We start from the raw sequence: 10981 nt of genomic DNA, 5'->3' as shown, positions 1-10981 counted from the left end.
GAGACGTGGAAACGCTTTAATATGCAAATTTTCCTGCTCGCTGCGTTCGCAACATATATCTAGACCATTTGCAGGTTTGCAAGTTGGGATCCCAAAAACTTGGCATGTTAAAACGGAGGGGGCAAAGATTTTTTGGCAGGCCGAGAAGGGAGCAAGGGATTTTGGCAGGCTGAGAGGGGGAAAAGCGATTTTTGGCGGGCCGTTCAGAACTTTTACCCCGGGGGGGCTCATAATTATTGCACAGCCCCTAAATACTATACTATACTATACTATATTATACTATACTATACTATACTATATTATACTATACTATATTATATACCTCATATATAGATTCCTCTCATCTGATTGGTTAAAAGTGGAGTCATTAAAATAGCTGTGCCCCCTTTTTCTATCAAGATGACGTCATACAACAACTGTGCCCCGGGCACAGTTGATTCTATGCCCGGAAAATAATTGGATATTCGCAACCCCGAATACACAGATCGCTCGTATACATTGCGCACCCACTATACGGCCGGCGTTGATTACGAGTGTTGAGACTATCGCGGTCACAGTTCGCAATGAATTTGACCTCTCCTTGCTTGACGACGATCTTTCACCGGCCGCCGTAGTGAGTGCAGTGATTGTTTACAAAATGTTACATGTCAAGGATTTATACCTGCCAAATGTCACTTTTAGACAAATTACTACGACCTGGAGACTCGGCAGTGTGTGATGTTAGCACAGAAACGGTAGGGTTGTTTTAGATTATGACATCGGCAGATATCGGTCCAAATTCTGCACCCTTGCTCTTGCATGCACTGTCATGCTGTAAAGGCCTATGCAGTTAAAAGCTTGTAGGCCTTGTCAGTCAGGAAATCTTTTAACCAATCAAATGAGAAGAATCTATATTATTCGGTATATAAAACAAATATTGACTGCTTAATATTCGGGGCACAGTTTAAAATTATAGGCCCTCGGTGATGTCAAAACCATGACTATGCCCTCAGCTTCGCTTCGGGCATAGTCATGGTTTTGACATCACCGAGGGCCTATAATTTTAACTGTGCCCCTCATAGCAGTCAATATTTGTATACTATACTATACTATACTATACTATACTATACTATATTATATACCTCATATATAGATTCCTCTCATCTGATTGGTTAAAAGTGGAGTCATTAAAATAGCTGTGCCCCTTTTTCTATCAAGATGACGTCATACAACAACTGTGCCCCGGGCACAGTTGATTCTATGCCCGGAAAATAATTGGATATTCGCAACCCCGAATACACAGATCGCTCGTATACATTGCGCACCCACTATACGGCCGGCGTTGATTACGAGTGTTGAGACTATCGCGGTCACAGTTCGCAATGAATTTGACCTCTCCTTGACGACGATCTTTCACCGGCCGCCGTGAGTGCAGTGATTGTTTACAATCTGTTACATGTCAAGGATTAATACCTGCCAAATGTCACTTTTTAGACAAATTACTACGACCTGGAGACTCGGCAGTGTGTGATGTTAGCACAGAAACGGTAGGGTTGTTTTAGATATGAAATCGGTAGATGTCGGTCCAAATTCTGCACCCTTGCTCTTGCATGCACTGTGTGCATTTAAGCCTACTTAGGCCTATGCAGTTAAAAGCTTGTAGGCCTTGTCAGTCAGGAAATCTTTTAACCAATCAAATGAGAAGAATCTATATTATTCGGTATATAAAACAAATATCGACTGCTTAATATTCGGGGCACAGTTTAAAATTATAGGCCCTCGGTGATGTCAAAACCATGACTATGCCCTCATCTTCGCTTCGGGCATAGTCCTGGTTTTGACATCACCTCGGCCTATAATTTTAACTGTGCCCCTCATAGCAGTCAATATTTGTATACTATACTATACTTTTGATAACTAAGGCTGCGTTCACATAGAAGTATACTATTCGGGTATACGGTGCACGTTTTGCAGGTTCACGCGTATAGCTCAAATCGAGCAAGGCAATTTCATAATACCGGGTCACATAAGGCTACGATCGCATAGAAGTATACTATTCGGGTATACGATGCACGTTTTGCAGGTGGACGCGTATAGCTTAAATCGAGCAAGGTAATTTCATAGTACCGGGTCACATAGGCCTAAGAGCTATTCGAAAAGGCCGTATACCTGCGTTTAGTATAGTATAGTATAGTGGGAATCGCGCGTGTTGGGTTTTTTCGGCATGCATCAGGATGTTATTAATCAACTTGACAAGGTAGTGAGACGTGGAAACGCTTTAATATGCAAATTTTCCTGCTCGCTGCGTTCGCAACATATATCTAGACCATTTGCAGGTTTGCAAGTTGGGATCCCAAAAACTTGGCATGTTAAAACGGAGGGGGGCAAAGATTTTTTTGGCAGGCCGAGAAGGGGAGCAAGGGATTTTTGGCAGGCTGAGAGGGGGAAAAGCGATTTTTGGCGGGCCGTTCAGAACTTTTACCCCGGGGGGGCTCATAATTATTGCACAGCCCCTAAATACTATACTATACTATACTATACTATACTATACTATACTATTATACAAATATTGACTGCTATGAGGGGCACAGTTAAAATTATAGGCCCGAGGTGATGTCAAAACCATGACTATGCCCGAAGCGAAGCTGAGGGCATAGTCATGGTTTTGACATCACCGAGGGCCTATAATTTTAAACTGTGCCCGAATATTAACAGTCAATATTTGTTTTATATACCGAATAATATAGATTCTTCTCATTTGATTGGTTAAAAGATTTCCTGACTGACAAGGCCTACAAGCTTTTAACTGCATAGGCCTAAGTAGGCTTAAATGCACACAGTGGCAGTGCATGCAAGAGCAAGGGTGCAGAATTTGGACCGATATCTACCGATTTCATATCTAAAACAACCCTACCGTTTCTGTGCTAACATCACACACTGCCGAGTCTCCAGGTCGTAGTAATTTGTCTAAAAAGTGACATTTGGCAGGTATAAATCCTTGACATGTAACAGATTGTAAACAATCACTGCACTCACGGCGGCCGGTGAAAGATCGTCGTCAAGGAGAGGTCAAATTCATTGCGAACTGTGACCGCGATAGTCTCAACACTCGTAATCAACGCCGGCCGTATAGTGGGTGCGCAATGTATACGAGCGATCTGTGTATTCGGGGTTGCGAATATCCAATTATTTTCCGGGCATAGAATCAACTGTGCCCGGGGCACAGTTGTTGTATGACGTCATCTTGATAGAAAAAGGGGGCACAGCTATTTTAATGACTCCACTTTTAACCAATCAGATGAGAGGAATCTATATATGAGGTATATAAACTATACTATACTATACTATACTATACTATTACTATACTATACTATACTATACTATACTATACTATACTATACTATACTATACTTTTGATAACTAAGGCTGCGTTCACATAGAAGTATACTATTCGGGTATACGGTGCACGTTTTGCAGGTTCACGCGTATAGCTCAAATCGAGCAAGGCAATTTCATAATACCGGGTCACATAAGGCTACGATCGCATAGAAGTATACTATTCGGGTATACGATGCACGTTTTGCAGGTGGACGCGTATAGCTTAAATCGAGCAAGGTAATTTCATAGTACCGGGTCACATAAGAGCTATTCGAAAAGGCCGTATACCTGCGTTTAGTATAGTATAGTGGGAATCGCGCGTGTTCGATTTTAGTGCAGCGTATACCGTCCAAATTTTAAAAACCTAAACCATATGTGGGTAAATTCATTTTTTAATAGATGCACTATCTAATTCTGCACATTATGACACCTCATTGAATGCAATGTGACCTCAAGAAGTAAAGTTACAAGCATTTGATAAGACGAAGAAAATGGGTAAACTGACATACTCGCTGTTCGTTATACGAAATACGCTCATTGATCAGGCTGAGTTCACATAGTATACTCCTATAATGAACTCAGCCTGATCGAATGAGCGTATTTCGTATAGCGAATACCGTATACCGTATACTTCTATGTGAACTCAGCCTAAACAGCAGATTGCGTAACTCTATCACTAAACATTTAGGGTCCTTTCATCTTTTCTGTTTCGGTTTCGGTTTCCGGTTTCGGTTTCGGATCTCATTGTTATTTTGAAGTGTTAGCATGGTACGTGTGAACAATCCTTTTATTCTAGTCTTTTGTTGACTACAGAAAAGTTGAACGAAGATAACTTCTGTTTCGGTTTCGGGAGTTATGTTAATTTCTGGCAGGAAAAAAAGTGAGATGAGAGGGTTGATGCTAATCTAGACAAAAGAAGTGTCTAAATTTTACGGTCGTAAATTCGCGATAAATTGTACGGCTTCAATTGACTTGCGTTGGGTGTATAGGTACTCCAGCCTAAGCGGGAGTAGATTGTGAAAATTGCCCAACGTAGAAATATATACATTAACACGAGTAATCAGTGTTGCCAAGAATTACGTACTTGTTCGTGCAATCGCGCAAAAATCGGTTATATTATGATTATGTAGCGATTAAACGGGGAATTGTTTTCGTCCCAAATACACCTTAAAACTTGGTAATACAGGGTGTAACAATAAAATTTATACAATTGCATTTTGACTTCTCAGGGAAAAACTAAAAGAGTTATGGCAAAAATGTTATATTTAATACAATCAGTAATATCTTGGCTAGAAGAAGACGTTTAGCTGGTGTATTTACTAGCTTGGGTTAAAAAGTTACGTGCGATTAACTAAATCGTCCATAAAACGTGTTGGGCCACTTTTGCCATGTTTGCGCATATCCAGTTTGAACCGCGTAGATATGCTTATCGTGCATTAAACATTCACAGAACGGATACAAAAGAATTACAAGTGGTGTTTCTTAATTTAATTAAGATGAACTTAATAATAATATGATATGTCTTTAAAATCTATAAATGAAGTCATGAAATTTCTTTCAAATTATCTCATAAATAAAGTAATTTCTCATATCCCTTAGATATCATTGGTAAAATTGAGATTAGTTTTTGCATCCATAAGTACAAAACAATAACATTATTTGAAATTAAGTTCAGCTGGGCTTCTAGCTGTTCTGGAGCGATCACTATTGCCAGCATTTCTGTTAACAGATTCTAGATACTTCTCATAGGTATATGTAATTGTATGCCTTGATGGAGAAATGAGTTTGGAAAATGAGCTATAAACAATCGCATGGTTTCTGCTTGACTCCTTGTTGGGCTGCAGCCACGATTTCTAGTAAATGAGGCTGTTATGTCAGTGATTAGTTGTGACTTTCAAAAATTGAAGGAGATAATCTATTTTCTATTATGTAATCATTTCTACCAGTTCGAATACCCCATTGCTTAAAACTACCTATCATAAAAGCATCGTCCAACTGGTCCATGGTTCAACTCTATTCAGGCACTTTGTAACACTTAGACAAAAGTGGCCCAAGCGGTTTTAAGACTAGGTTACATAATTGACCATATCTTCACTTGTATACCTACGATTTTGTTGGCACAAAGTTTATCTGGTGGCTAAAGAAATTATCTTGATAGGCATATAAATATCAAACCAAAAATTAAGCGGCATACTTGTTTGATCCTATTTTCAAAATTGTACAAATTTTATTGTTACACCCTGTATGCAACACCAGAGAAGTGCGTTGAAGTGAAACTAATAGGATTTCTTTCATTGGAATTGGTAATCTGATAACTGCTTCAGGCAAAATTGCCAGACTCAAAATCTATTTTAAATGTATATCATGAGAGAGTGGGGATGCTAGACGAGGAGATGATCTGGTGGAGGGGAGGGGAGATCGAGAGAAGAGAGGGGGCGAGCAGAGGAGATCGAGAGAAGAGAGGGGCGAGCAGAGCAGGGAGGAGTTTATTCCGTTTATTTTGATTTTTCCACGTTGATCATAGGCCTACTGCTAAAACAGTGAGAGGGGGAGAAGGGTAAAGGAAATACAACATCCAATATAAATAATTCAGATATCCACATAATTCAAAAGATGGCACAGGTGAGAGTTGGGGAGGGGGAGAGACAGACAGACTCGAAAGAGAAGAAAGCGAGGCAGGGGTCCTTTTTTTTAAAAGTAAGAGTGAGTAAGATTGCCCACTTGAGACGCCAGTGTTGCATATAATTGACTTATCCAACCTTTATTGACAGACATAAGTGTGATTGACAGCACCTATTATTACCTCTTCAAATGAGAAGCATGATGCCCCAAACGTAACAATGAAGTCAACTTACACACCATCCTACTTAATCCCTTGCGTTTTCGTTTCTGAACAATAGAGCTCCCGAAACAGAAAACTTGAAACGAGGGTTAGTACCGTTCTGTGCTCCTTTGTTTTGGACATGGAACACCCGATAGACATGCAATGCGCGTTGAATTCTCCCCTAAGGCTGAGTTCACATAGAAGTATACGGTATACGGTATTCGCTATACGAAATACGCTCATTCGATCAGGCTGAGTTCATATAGGAGTATACTATGTGAACTCAGCCTGATCGAATGAGCGTATTTCGTATAGCGAATAGCGAGTATGTCAGTTTACCCATTTTCTTCGTCTTATCAAATGCTTGTAACTTTACTTCTTGAGGTCACATTGCATTCAATGAGGTGTCATAATGTGCAGAATTAGATAGTGCATCTATTAAAAAAATGAATTTACCCACATATGGTTTAGGTTTTTAAAATTAGGACGGTATACGCTGCACTAAAATCGAACACGCACGATTCCCACTATACTATACTATACGCATGATACGCATGTATACGGCCTTTTCGAATAGCTCTTATGTGACCCGGTACTATGAAATTACCTTGCTCGATTGAAGCTATACGCGTGCACCTGCAAAACGTGCATCGAATACCCGAACAGTATACTTCTATGCGATCGTATCCTTATGTGACCCGGTACTATGAAATTGCCTTGCTCGATTTCAGCTATACGCGTGCACCTGCAAAACGTGCACCGTATACCCGAATAGTATACTTCTATGTGATCGCAGTCTAATGAACAGAACTTTATAATGAACAAGAAGATTGCTGGATAAGTAAATTTCATAAATCAGTGTATTTTATTGATTGTCATTGATTGTATATGCATTCATGTTAATAAGCAAGTCTAATCATACTCTACTTTCCATTACAAACTATGATTTTGTTTATAACTCAAACAAACAGTGTATTTTGTTGTACATTTTGAAGTGAATTTGGGTAAAAGGTGTTTTGGCTTTGAGTCGAACAGGCTCAAGTATTAACAGTCCCATTGGCTTTTGCAATCATTATGCAATTATTATTCCATTCCTGATATTATGAATTATGGCGTCATTACTCTAATACAATTTTTGTTGATGTATATTATATACGCGTATAGCTTAATCATTATTATGTGGTTAATAATAAATTAATATATTTCCAATATTATTATCCTGATATTTCACTACATGCAGTACAATCATTGTAATCATCATAATTTGTTTTAAAATTATGATTCTATCAGATATTATATTAATTCATTTTACTCGATGTACCATGTAGTAGACATACTCTGTTTATATTGTGAATAAAATATAACATTATTGAATTGAATTGTTGTAATTTCCGGTTGTCGACAGCCATAAAATTAATACAAATTGGACCATGTCTTTGTCAAACGACCGAATTGCAGGGAAGTTGATTAAAAGTTATGCAGTCCCAGACGGTATAAAAATCTCAAATTTTTTTGAGTATTAGTTAGAGGTCTTCCCAGCAAACACAAAAACGTTTTAAAAACGTTTTAAATAAGTCATATTTTGGCTTTTGGTTTAGGTAAAAACGTTTTAATAACATTAAAATGTCGGGTTATATAAAGGTCATGATAACGTTTGTATGAAAACACACTACAACAATATTTTTAAATGTTTTCAAAAAATGTTATTGTAAACTATTTTTTGCAAACACTTTTGACAAATATTGTGTCAATACTTAAATAACATTATGTTAAAATGTTTGAACCCAGCAAACACAGAAATGTTCTTAAAATGTTTTTTTTTTTTTCAAAATAACATTTAAATGTCGGGTTATTCAACCAAAAGATCGATGACGTCCTATAAACGAAACTAGTTTCGTTTAGGGGGGTGGGGGTAAAAATACTCGATTACGTTTGTAAAAAAACATCGGTCTGATGAAGAATATGTCAATTATGAAGACCCGAAATTTTCAACATTTCAAGATTACGTTTCTGGCAGGGAGGGAGGGGGTCGGCCGAGAAACGAAACCAGTTACCTTTATAGGACGTCATCGATCTTTTGGTTTGTTCCCTAAAGGTCATGAAAACGTTTAGAATGTTTTGTATCAAGTTTTCAAGAATGTTTTTGGAATGTTATTAAAACGTTTTTATACCCTTTATATAACCCGACATTTAAACGTTTTCTTTTTGTTTTTTATACTCTTAATATACCCTTTATATAACCCGACATTTAAACAGTGGCGTAGATTTCTTTTTGACATTGGGGGGGGGGGGGTGAAGTTGGAAAAAAATCTTGAAGTATAGTCAATCCAGCACCCTTTGGCGACAGAATTAGTTTATGATATAACGATACTATTGAGTGCGTTTGATATTTTTATGAATGAACTGTAGTATGAATGGTAGCAATGGCATTATCGGGCCTTGATTCACTACAAAACAGTGAAATGTTTGGTTAAAATTACATCGGTACCTGAGTAGGTTTTTTAAAGTTTTTTATTTTTTTGCATGAATTATGAAGATAACATATTCAAATCAATATTAATTGTGTTATTTTGGCATATAAATACATTTGTTTAGCAAGATACGGCTTTCGAAAGGAGTGGATACGTACAGTTGGCCTATACCCTCGAGTGTGTGATTATTACGTAGTCAATTCACCACACACGGCCCGGGTAAGTGGGAGATGTCCTCCAACTTTTTTCAGTGTTTTTTTTGGGGGGGGGGGCAAAAAAAATAAAAATAATAATGAAAAAACCTCTATAACCCATCAGCTGGCATCGATTTAATCACCCGTCTTGTTCCAAAATTCTGACAGGGTCTAGCTCATTCAGAATTTTCCACAGAATTCAAAAATCTATTTCTTACTAGCCAAAGCGCTGGCCATGGGGGTGAAAATTCCACTGTTAACCAAAAACCTCCATTTTAAACGGAAAATTCTCAAAATCAGTATTTTGATCATTTCATCAGTATTTGGTAAGCCATTGATGTCTGTTTGTTGTCAAATGAAAGCTACGCAATAGTTCCTGATATCAATTTGTAATCTTTTTCAGATGGAGTCATTTTAATGTTGAAAAAAGACACAATTTGGGTAAAAATCATGGTGTTTTTTTACATTTTTATTATTATTAATTTTTGTTTTTTCAAATGTTTTGAAACCTTTAATGTGACATAAAACATAATTCTGTATAGATAGTCTAAGAGACAATATTCTTTTCATTACAAACATGTCTTTTTTTTCATGAAAAAAGTAAATTTAAAGGTGAGAAATGCATTTTTTTTAAAACAAAAAAAAAACATTTTAAAAAGAAAACACTATTTTGGCCATTTCATCAATAGTTGGTGAGCTATTGATATCTTCTTGATGTCAAATTAAAGCTATGTCACTGTTTATGACAATCAATAGGGCCTATATAACATTTTGCATGCAAAGTACTTTTATAGTGCAGTGTTAAAAATACAAAATTTGGGCAAAAATCATGAATTTTTACCAATTTTTATTATTTGATATGTTTTGACATGTAATTATGTATAGATAGTTAGACTACTAAGAGACAATATTCTTCTGATTACAAGCATGTCTCTTTTTGCATGAAACTACTGAATCTAAAGGTGAGGAATTCATTTTTTTAACCAAAAACCTCCATTTTAAAAAGAAAATTCTAAAAAACACTATTTTGGCAAGTTTATCAATATTTGATGAGCTATTGACGTCTTCTTGATGTCAAATTAAAGCTATGTCACTGTTTATGACAATCAATATAGGCCTATAATCTTTTTCATATAAACTACTTTTAGTGTTAAAAAATACCAAATTTGAGCAACAATCATGATTTTTTACCAATTTTTATTAAATTTTGGTTTTTCAGATGTTTTGAAACCACACCCCCTATAGAGGAGTTCCGATTTCCGGACTTTTTGTCTAGTCGTGATTTTTGGAAATCCAGACTTTTTAAAGTGTCCAAAGGAGAAAAAAATCCAGCAGAAAAGTAGCTCAAAATCAGAAATTCTCAATCTGAGAGCTCATTTTGGACATTTCCGTGATTTTTCCTTCATTTAATTTGGAATTCCAAGCTTTTTCAAGTGGAATTAGCAACTGGAATTCCAGTCGTTTTCAGAAAGCAGTCTTGGAAATCAAGATCATTTCTTTGCTTGAAAAGTTACCCCTCTATTATGTGCACTTATTTTCTGGAATAGCCCAATGTAAGTAAGTATGCACATGGTTAGCCTAAGAGACAATATCCTCCTGATTACAATACAAGCATGTCTCTTTTTGCATTCCTCCATTTTAAAATGAAAATTCTAAAAATCACTATTTTGACCATTTTATCAGTATTAATTTTGATGAGTTAGGCCAAGTAAAAATAAAAACATGTTTCTCGTCCGGGTTTTTAAAAATTAGGAGAATGAGGGGCTTTTTATTTTTTATTTTTTATTGGAAAACGACGCTAAATACCTGTATTTGGCACCATGTTTCGGGTATTCGACATACAGATTGATATCTGAGAAAAGGAGGAGGCCCTTTTATTTTATTGTTTTGAGAGGTAGACCCCTCTAGTGATCACAAAACTCTTCTTAAATGATGTATTATGCATTTACAAAACCGTAAAATAAGTTTCAACTTCTGAAACATCTTTTTCTACAAGTTATAACTGGAAGTTTACAAAATAAAAAGAAATTTGAAAAATCTTCAAAAAATGAGGAGGGCGCGGACGAGAAACATGTTTGTTTTTTTACTCGGCCTTATTGATTGTCAAATTAGGCTAGTGAAAGTCGATTCTCAGT

At 36.7% G+C, this 10981-nt stretch overlaps 1 long non-coding RNA gene across 1 annotated transcript; it reads right to left on the bottom strand.

Annotated features, from left to right (window-relative positions):
* Nucleotides 1-314: 314 nt before the first annotated feature.
* LOC140149271 (uncharacterized) lies at nucleotides 315-1781 on the bottom strand. Its single transcript, XR_011858573.1, has 2 exons — nucleotides 1453-1781; nucleotides 315-661 (listed from the first exon to the last, which is right to left on the bottom strand). It is a non-coding gene; the product is annotated as an uncharacterized lncRNA (long non-coding RNA).
* Nucleotides 1782-10981: the final 9200 nt, after the last annotated feature.

The sequence above is a fragment of the Amphiura filiformis genome, chromosome 3 (assembly GCF_039555335.1).
Source record: "Amphiura filiformis chromosome 3, Afil_fr2py, whole genome shotgun sequence".
Taxonomy (NCBI): Eukaryota; Metazoa; Echinodermata; class Ophiuroidea; order Amphilepidida; family Amphiuridae; genus Amphiura; species Amphiura filiformis.
This window is presented reverse-complemented; position numbering and strand designations above follow the sequence as displayed.